This window comes from Macaca nemestrina, chromosome 4 (genome assembly GCF_043159975.1).
Source record: "Macaca nemestrina isolate mMacNem1 chromosome 4, mMacNem.hap1, whole genome shotgun sequence".
Taxonomy (NCBI): Eukaryota; Metazoa; Chordata; class Mammalia; order Primates; family Cercopithecidae; genus Macaca; species Macaca nemestrina.
Window position 1 is genome coordinate 100,345,578 of NC_092128.1, and position 9,145 is coordinate 100,354,722.

The window sequence follows — 9,145 nt, forward strand, 5'->3', positions numbered from 1 at the left end:
AACAAATGAGCCACACCCCTGCCTCACATCCCACAAGGGGGTCAGGGAGCTCTCTCATTTCAGATGCATGGGGCTGGGCATAGGGACTGACTGCAAAGGGGGATAAGATAACTTTCTTGGAGATGGAATAGTCTACACCTTGATAAAGGTGGTGGTTATATCAGAGTAAACATTTGTCAGCATTCATTAAACTGTACACTTTACAGTGTATTTTATTGTATGACATTATCCCTTAGTAAAGTTGATATAAACTTTTTTTGAGAAATGTTACAAACCCTCAAATATGTAGCTCCAGTCTCCAACCCTAATTTATTCATGTCTTTCAGAACTCAACTAATGTGTATTGAGTTCCTACTATGTGCTAGTCTCTGTGCTGTGAGATAAGGATACAAAGGTGACGGAGATGGTTCCTGAGGTCATGAATACCACAGTCTAGTCCGGAGGACAAATGTTACATCATTAAACAGATATTGTCATCATTACAACTGTAATAAATGCACAGAAGAAAGGTACATGAGGTTTTGAGAGCTTATAGAAGAGGGTGACCTAGTTGAGATTCAGATAAGTTGTGGCCAAGTTTAGTTGAGATCTGAAAGATGGAGAGGAGTAGATGCTTGGGGTCTTCTTCACAAAGAGGGAAGAGCACATTCAAAAAGCCTGTGACAAGAAGGAATATTGCTGTTGAAGGATCTGAAAGCAGGGCAACATGGCTGGAGGACAGAGATAGAGGGGAGGACTGAGAAAGGCACATTGGAGAGTGGGTCAGACCAGGCCATGAGGGCCTTCAGACAAAGCTCGGGATCTTGGTCTTATCATCAGAGCAATGAGAATTCACTGAACTACAGATAATGGGAATTGATAAGATCAGCTTTGGGTTTCAAGACGCCCTCTCCGGCCACACTGGGGAGAATGGTTTAGAAGAGAGAAGTGGCATATGATTACAGAGGGAAAAGCTAAGAAGTTCCTGGGAAAGTCCTGGAGAGAGGTGATGATGGGCTCTGGTCTCAGGTGGTGATACAGATGGGCAAAATTGGACAGATTCAACAGGCTCAACCTCAAGGAGGGTTGATGGGGGAAAAGTAGCTTTACAAAATTTCTAGGTGGTCCAATTGGATGGCGGGGGGGAGGGGAGTGGGGGATGGGCAACATAGAGTGGGTCAGGTTTGGAAGGAAGACCTGACGTGTGATTCCAGACCTGTAGCATTTGAGGCTCTTGAACCACCAAGCTCTTTCAGACTTTCTTTTCCCTGAAATGCCCTCCCTTCTGCACTTTCTGACAGGAGAAACTCCATTCATTAATGGATGCCCAGCTCAGGTCTCACAGGCTCCCTCCTTTTCTACAGATAGTTCATCATTTCTTCTCCTGTATTAGCTCTCTCTCCAGGACAAGCTCCTCTCCCACCCAGAATTGCAATATTCTCTTTACAAGCTGTGTTCTCTACTAAGCTGTTGGCTCCCTGGGGGCAGGGCTGTGAATTCATCTTTGCACCCCTAGCACCAGTGCGGTATCACTATAAAATAGCTGATCGGTACATATTTGAGAGATTGAAGTGAGCACATGTGTACGAAACATTTAGTATTTCTGTAGTGCCTTTCTCCTGAAGAGCTCAAGAAGTTACAGAACAGATATAAATATATGTTTGCAAGCGGAAGGTGTGAAAGGTGAGCTATTGCAGGCATTTGGTGAGCGACGAGAAGAAAAGAGATTTTTGCTCTTTACCAGGTCATTGTATAAGTTAGGAATACATTTGGCTGCAGAATTAGAAAACTAATTCTCAGAGGCTAAACAAAACAAACATGGGTTATTTTTCTCATGTAGGATATAGTGCATCCAGAGGTGAACAGTTGCACACTCTGGCTCAAGTGGCAGCAATACCACACTGACTCTATTTTCCAGTATATTGTCCCAATTATATTGACCTGGTGGCAGTCTGGTTGTAGCATCACTAGGCATTTCATTTGCATTCAACGCATAAAGAAAGTGGGAAATGGGCCAGGTGCGGTGGCTCATGCCTGTAGTCCCAACACTTTGAGAGGCCAAGGTGAGCACATCACCTGAGGTCAGGAGTTCGAGACCAGCCTGGCCAACATGGTGAAACCCCGTCTCTACTAAAAATACAAAAATTACCTGGGCCTGGTGGCAGGTGCCTGTAATCCCAGCTACTCAGGAGGCTGAGGCAGGAGAATCTCTTGCTCTACTAAAAATATAAAAATTACCTGGGCATAGTGGCTGGCGCCTGTAATACCAGCTCCTCAGAAGACTGAGGCAGGAGAATCTCTTGAATTCAGTAGGCAGAGGTTGCAGCAAGCCAAGATGGTGCCACTGTACTCCAGCCTGGGCAACAAGAGCAAAACTCTGTTTCAAAAAAAAAAAAGAGGGAAAAGGAAAGACAGAACCAGAAAAAAAAATTTTCAGAGTCTCCCCACCAGACCTTCTTTCAACTCATTGGCTAGAACTGGGTCAATGACTTCCTTAGCTGTAAGAAAGAATGGGACATCAGGAAGGGGATTGTCATGGTCATCTTGGATCAATCATAATCCTGGGTTCTGTCACTGGGGAAGAAGTGGAGAATAGGTTGGCAATTGGGAAGACAATTCACAGTGTCTACCACTGAATAAGTGTCATCTACCAGGAATAGCTAGTGCCTTCTTGAAGTCAATTTGTCCTAGTGGAGCTAGGTGGAAATGAATCCCTCTCTAATGTCCGTAAGAACAGGATGCTAATGGTATTGTTACTTCACATGGATAGAAAACATTGGGCACCTGAATGGAATGCCTCTTGAAGCTTTCAGTCCCAAATGTCCGAACTGATTCCTCACTCACCACCTCCCCATTCCTACAACCAGGCATTTTAAAAAACAAATTCTTTGATCCAATCCAGCATCTCTTAAGATAAATAACAGGCTTTCCATCCAACTGGCTCATGCTTGGGCTGCTCAGGAGATCTGATGGAAACTCTCAAGGCCCATGGCAACGTGTTCTCTAATAGTTTGACTTTTCTTCCTTTTTGAATTAGAACACTGGTGGTTATATATTTAGTGAGCTTGAGCACTGGCTGGGTCATGTTTTGCGGTTTGGGGTTTTGTTTTGTTTTTTAGTAACAATCACCCATATAAGAGGGCTTATGAATTTTATGTTGGAAAACTGTTCTTCAGGTTTCATACCTGTGGTCATCTATTATGATTCTAAAGGAGGAAAGGGCAAGAGGAACTCAAGACAAACAGGTGGAAAGCAAGTGCCTCATCAGCTTCTACTCACTACACATAGACACTTCTTCACCTGAATCAAAGGAGAAAACCATGTTCTTGACGACACTAGAGTGAAGGACATCAAAACTGTATTATTAAACCTTGCTATAAACATAAGCCAACACATTGCCCAGCTACAAACATGAGTAATTAAGAGATCAGCTAAGGGCTGCTTGGGGAACATACTTTGACAGCGGCCGCTACAGAACTTGAACCTGAAGACAGGCTGCAATCCAAGTGTGAGATCTTCCCTGCTAGCATTAACAGATCCCTCACCTGGGTCTCCAACATTTCACACAAGCCTCAGCACAGCGCTGAGCGCGGGTTTCTACTCTGCTCCAGACCAGCAGCTCCTTTAGAGTTAGAGACCTTGCCCTGAGGCCCTGCGGAGTGTCTGGCTCATGGCAGATACTCAAACACCGAGGCTGAGTGAACAGTCCACGACTACTCGCTTAGCTTTCTCCACTAACAGGAATGCCCAGGACATGGGAAATACAGAATCCTCATCAAACGATCACGGCACCTACAACAATGCATTCAGCCTCGGACACAAGCTTTCTGCATCCTCCAAGGGCCTGAACAAGAAGTGTGACAGAAGCAAGGTTTTTCGCTCTTCAGGCTTATTTCAGGTTTGTTGTTGTTTCTTTGTTTGGTTTGGTTTGGTTTGCTTTTTTGAGACAGGGTCTCACTCTATCGCCCAGGCTGGAGTGCAGTGGTTCACTGCAACTTTTGCCTCCTGGGCTCAAGCGATCCTTCCACCTCAGCCTCCCGAGTAGCTAGACTACAGAGCGCCACCATGCCCGGCTAACTTTTGTATTTTTTGGTAGAGACAGAGCTTCACCATGTTGGCCGGGCTGGTAACTCCTGACCTCAAGTGATCCGCCCACCTCGGCCCTCCAAAGTGCTGGGATCCCAGGCGTGAGCCACCGCGCCCGCCATATTTCAGTTCTCAGTCTGCTTTCTCCTCCCTTCGGCTCCACCTGGGACATTAATCTACCTCCCCAAGCTACCCGGATAATTCTGGCATCACTCAGCTAATTCATACTCACTCTTCAGTTCTTGTAGTCGACGTCAGCTCCTCAAGAAGCCCTCCATGACCTACTCCCCACCCCAAGTCTGGATCAGGTGACCCCTCTGTGAGCCGGCTCAGGAGGCCTCTGACTGCCTCCTCTTAGTTGTGTTGTAATCGCCCATTGGTCGCTTTCTTTTCCTAGACTGTGAACTCCACGAGGGCAAGAGGTAATCTTGTTCTCTTGTCCCCATCGCTTATGACGCCGCCTGGAGCTTAGTAAGGGCTCAACATTTTGTAATAAATTCAAGGAGTGGCGTGTCCCCAGAGTAGCTGTGCTGGGCCGTGTGTCGCCCGCACAACAGCTCCTATCTGGGGAATTCCAGCCTTAGGCCTCAGTCTCTCCGCAGCTGAGACTTGGAACTCTGTGCCCGGGAGGCGCGCCCGCCGACCTGGGACCCGCCTCCAGGGTCCCAGAGCGACCCCGCCCGCCCGGGCCGTGTCCCTACCGCGGGGCGGCGGCGGCTCCCAGGCAGGAGACTGCGAGCAGGTGGGGGCGGCGGCCCCGCCCCCGCGTCCCGGCAGCACCAGAGCTGGTGGCCGGGGAGCGAGCCGGGCGCACCGACCGCAGCACCCAGCGCAGCTCGGCCGTAGCGGCGCCGCTTGGAGCACGGGCGCTGCGGGACGGAGCCCGGAGCCAGAGGCGGCGGCGGCGAAGACGTCTGCCGGAGCTCGAGTCCAGTCCAGCCCCCGGCTCCGCCACCTGCAGGTAGCGGCTCCCCGCGCGGGTGCGGGTCGGTGCCCGAGGGTGGAAGGAACGGGCAGTGTAGAGGCGGCCGCCCTGGTCGGTCCCAGAGCAGAGTGGCCCGGCCCGGGACAGAGATCCTGCGCGCGTGGGAGGGCCGGGGAACCCCCGCCGGGCTGCAGCCCCGGGCCCGGGAGGTCGTCGATGTACAGCGCGGCGCTCACGCCCCCCACCCGCACCCTGCCACGCCGCCCCAGCCAGGCTGGGCCGGAACGACACCGCGGGGTGGGGAGCGAGGTTACCGCGGGGTTGCTTGGTGACTTCTCCGGACTGGACTCTCCGGTGAGCAGCCCCTGGCACCGAGGCCGCCTCGGCCTGGTCCTTCGCGATGCTCTGTCTTCTCCGCTTCACCCCCAGAACAAAAGGCTGGGGTCTGGCTGGGGAGGGGGCTGTCGCGGGAAGGGTTGGGGCGGAGTAAAAGAGACCTAGGAAATTGCAGAGCGGGAGGTGGCTTGGAGGATACAGAAGGAGCCCCCTAGTGAGGAAGCCAACTCCAGAGATGTGAAGTGACTTGTCCAAGGTCACACAGCTCATGGGGACAGAGCGCAGGTCTCTGGACGCCCCTCCCAGTGCTCATCTCCAAGCCCCTGACTTGGGGTCAGTAGTCAGACTGTGCTCCAGCAATGTACATTTGGCCACAAATGGGTTTAGGGTCCTTTGGAGGATTGGGGGTGGGTAGGTAGGCGGCAGAGCCGATTTCCCCCAGTCCCTGACACGCACTCTCTGAAGGTGGCGGGCAGGGCGGGCACCCGGCCGCCCTGGACCTGCAGGAGCGCGGCCCGGGCCCCTTGGCCAGGCAGGCACCGGCTCTCAGGAACTGCGCCTTTGTAGGGCGGCGTGCCAGTCGCGTGGGTGTGCCCGTGGCGGGCGCCGGGGCGGCGTGGGGACCGTGCGTGCGGTCTAGAAAGAAGTTCTGCAGGGAAAGGCCAGGAGAGCGATTACAGGCGCGCTGGGACAGTCTGGCCAATCCCTGACACTCAGGGTACATTGTAACTGGCTGCACTGGGGAGGAAAGTTACTCTGTAGCAGGAAGTTAGGCTGTCTCTTCGCCTCTGCGCCTGGGGTCCTTGGCTGTAAATGAGGGCCTTGTTTGGCATGACCTGTGTGATTTAGAAGGTTTGTGCCCCTCCGCCTCCTCCTTTCCAGAATCTTTTGTCACTTTGGAGAGAGGACTGGGAGTGCACTTCTTGTGGCCAGCATTAATAGTTATCACTGGGACTCCTGCCTTCCTTTAATTTTTTTTTAACTTTATCATTACGGAAGAGGTCAGAGGAGAGGTTGTTTTTGGGCCTTGCAAGAAGATAAACTCCAGGTCAATACCTGGACAGGACATGAAGGAGGCTTCTGGGACGCTAGAAATGCTTCTCACCTTGACCTAAGGAGTGGTCACACAGGTGTACACATACAAAAATTACTGAAGTTATACCCTTGAGACTTGTGCACTTATGTAAATTCTACCTCAATGAAAAAGTAAATAAAAATGTGATGCTAAAGTCTACTCATTGTGGTAGCACACAGATTGCTGCAGTTTTTCAGCTAATGCATTTCAAAGATACATTTAAAAACCACAAAAACCAAATCAGAAAAGAAGTGGCGGGCAGGGGCAAAAGAAAGTTAAGAAGTAACTGGAAATGAAACATACACTGCAGATGCCTTTATGTGCATCACCTCCTGTGATTCACAGCAGTTCTTTAATAGAGATATTGTTATTGTGCCTTTTTTACAGATGAGAAAATAAAAGGTCACAGAGGTTAAATTACTTACTCAGGGTAAAAGCCTGGGCACACAGACTTCAAATTCTAGACAGGCAACCTTCAACAGGCAATTTGTGGCCACCTGAATCGGGGCAGAGCGGTCAGGGTGACAGACACTTGTAGGCTGGCTTCCTGCTATTGCCCCCTTTTTGTTCCTTTTAGGAGTCTCTGTTTTCATGTAATTGTGAGTGTGACATTGCGTCACAGATTGCAGTTAGCCGGCAGCAGAAGGAATGGAGGAAGCCTGTGTGTGTGTGTCTAAGAACATACAGTTATAAGAACAGGGCAAAACCAGCTGGTCTAGCCTGGCAACGTTCTTTTTAGGAGACTTATTGTTCAGAAACCATATAGTACAGGTTGCGAGTTTGCAGTCACTCCAACACATACACAAAGAATAAAGAATATAACACAGGAAAGATCTGAGAAAACAAAATGTGATTAACAGTAGAGGGAAACATAGAATTTTCACCAGGGAGGCACAGTCAACTTTTTTACATTCTAGAATTTATAAATCTGTTTATTAATGTTGAAGTTTTTTAAAAAAGAAACCTACACAAATAACTCAGCAAAAGGAAGGAAATGTGCTTTCTAGCAAATGTGTTATAAATATTTAATATATATGAACTTTGGTGCAGAAATATTTGAAACATTAGGGTACAGTAGCCTCAAATCTACGGAGAAATCCTGAGAATTTTGTCCTAATGCGTAGTCTTCTAGTGATTTTATATTTCTGCCTAATATTCAGAACTTAAAGAGGTAGAAACGTGTGTGTTTTACCACCAGTTGCAAGTTGCAGAGTTGAATGTTTGTTTTAGGAAGTTTTGGTGTAAAGAACGTGGGTTAAGGGGAGCAATTTAGAAATATCTCTGGGCAAGTCCCCTCAGCCCAGTGCCATCGAGCATGGTTCTGCATCACAAAGTTATCTTTAGGCAAGTTTGCCTTGTCACAGTGGTGCTTCTGCCATCTGCCTGCTGGAATATTTAGAAAAGAATCATAATGTTTGACTGACTTTGCCGACAGCATGACAAAACAAACTTCGAGGGGGAACTATTAAATATGAGTTAGGGTTGGTGAGAAAGTGATTAATTGCTTTTTATTTAGCCACTGTACAAAACCGAAGAGACATGCCTTTCCCCAGCCGATGCTGGGCAGGGGCATCACACATGTTTTCTCACTGGCTTCAGCCAGTAGTGCACTTGAAACTCCCCTTTTGCAATTCTAGCTGCGTCTTTCCTTAGACCTGTTCAAGAGGGAACCTGACCATTATGCAGCAGGGGAATTGTGTAGTGAACTGTGGTGTTCAAGTGCCAGGGAGATAAACTGAAGCAGAGTAAACGTGACAAAAATGCCCGGCGGGCATTATGTGGGCCAGGCACTGTGGAGGAAGATTTTCAAGTGCATCTTGAAGGAATGTTCATCCTCCGTGGGTGGTGTTTTCCAGCTAACACCGCATCTAGGATGGTGGCATCCAGGAGAGAGTGCCAGGCCTGCCCATGGACTGTGAGAGTCAGCTCTTGGTTAGCTAGGAGGAGGCAGTAGCCAGTCTCAGCGCGTGAGTTTCTGAGGACGTGCGTCTGTGTGAGTGCACGTGTGTGTATGAGCAAGGTGCCCAGGTTGCCATCCACTGCTCTTTAAGAGCTAATGGCTAGCTAGCGCTGCCTGGGGCTAGGCTAAGAGCTTTATATGTAGGACATCACTACAACAGCCCTCTAGGGAGCTGATTCTTCATGCTTCTTTATGAAAGGGGAGACAGAGGCCGAAGGCTGACTTACTCTCAGAATGATCATGTCACACCCTGCTCTGGTCTTTTATCAGCCCACTCATAACCCTAAGGTGTCCCCGACCTACCTGACTCTCTCTTATTGCACCTGAGCTCCTGGAAGACAGGAACTGTGTTCATCTCCATTCCCAGCACAGCACCTGCCCCATGCCTGGCAAGTGATGGGTACTCCCTAAAGGTTGTTGGATGAATTAAAGGACTGTGTAAGTGGAGGAATGAGTAATTGTATGAGTGAGTGAATGAATGATTGAATATCTGGAAGTATGTTCCAAGATCAAAAGCCAGTTATTTGTTGTGTTTTATCTGTTGTTTTAACGTTCACTGTCTCATTCCCTTTTGTTAATATGGCTCATCAGGCATAACTGTATGAATGAGATTTACAATAGGTATCTCCTTTAGGGCTCAGCCTATAAAATCAGAAAGCCTCTGCTTCTTTAAGAAATTATTTATTCTTTTGTATAACTTACGTAAGTCAGAATCCCTAGACTATTCTGTATGAATCTTACATGCATCATTTATTTGCTGTATGATCTTAGACAAGTTACTTAA

The 9,145-nt window shown here is 48.7% G+C and overlaps 1 protein-coding gene and 1 long non-coding RNA gene across 3 annotated transcripts in view; one reads left to right on the top strand and one right to left on the bottom strand.

Moving 5' to 3' along the window:
- LOC105475781 (uncharacterized) overlaps positions 1-5,778 on the bottom strand; it is a 51,175-nt gene extending 45,397 nt beyond the window's left edge. Inside the window, exon 1 of the long non-coding RNA XR_011622270.1 lies at positions 5,305-5,778. This is a non-coding gene — a long non-coding RNA (uncharacterized lncRNA). The remainder of the gene's footprint in view (positions 1-5,304) is intronic.
- LOC105475930 (WAS/WASL interacting protein family member 3) overlaps positions 4,587-9,145 on the top strand; it is a 110,206-nt gene continuing 105,647 nt past the window's right edge. The window contains exon 1 of one of the 2 annotated variants that reach the window (XM_071094989.1): positions 4,587-5,026. The gene's annotated coding sequence lies outside the window, so the exon portion shown is untranslated. The remainder of the gene's footprint in view (positions 5,027-9,145) is intronic. The other variant, XM_024790862.2, reaches the window with a different exon arrangement.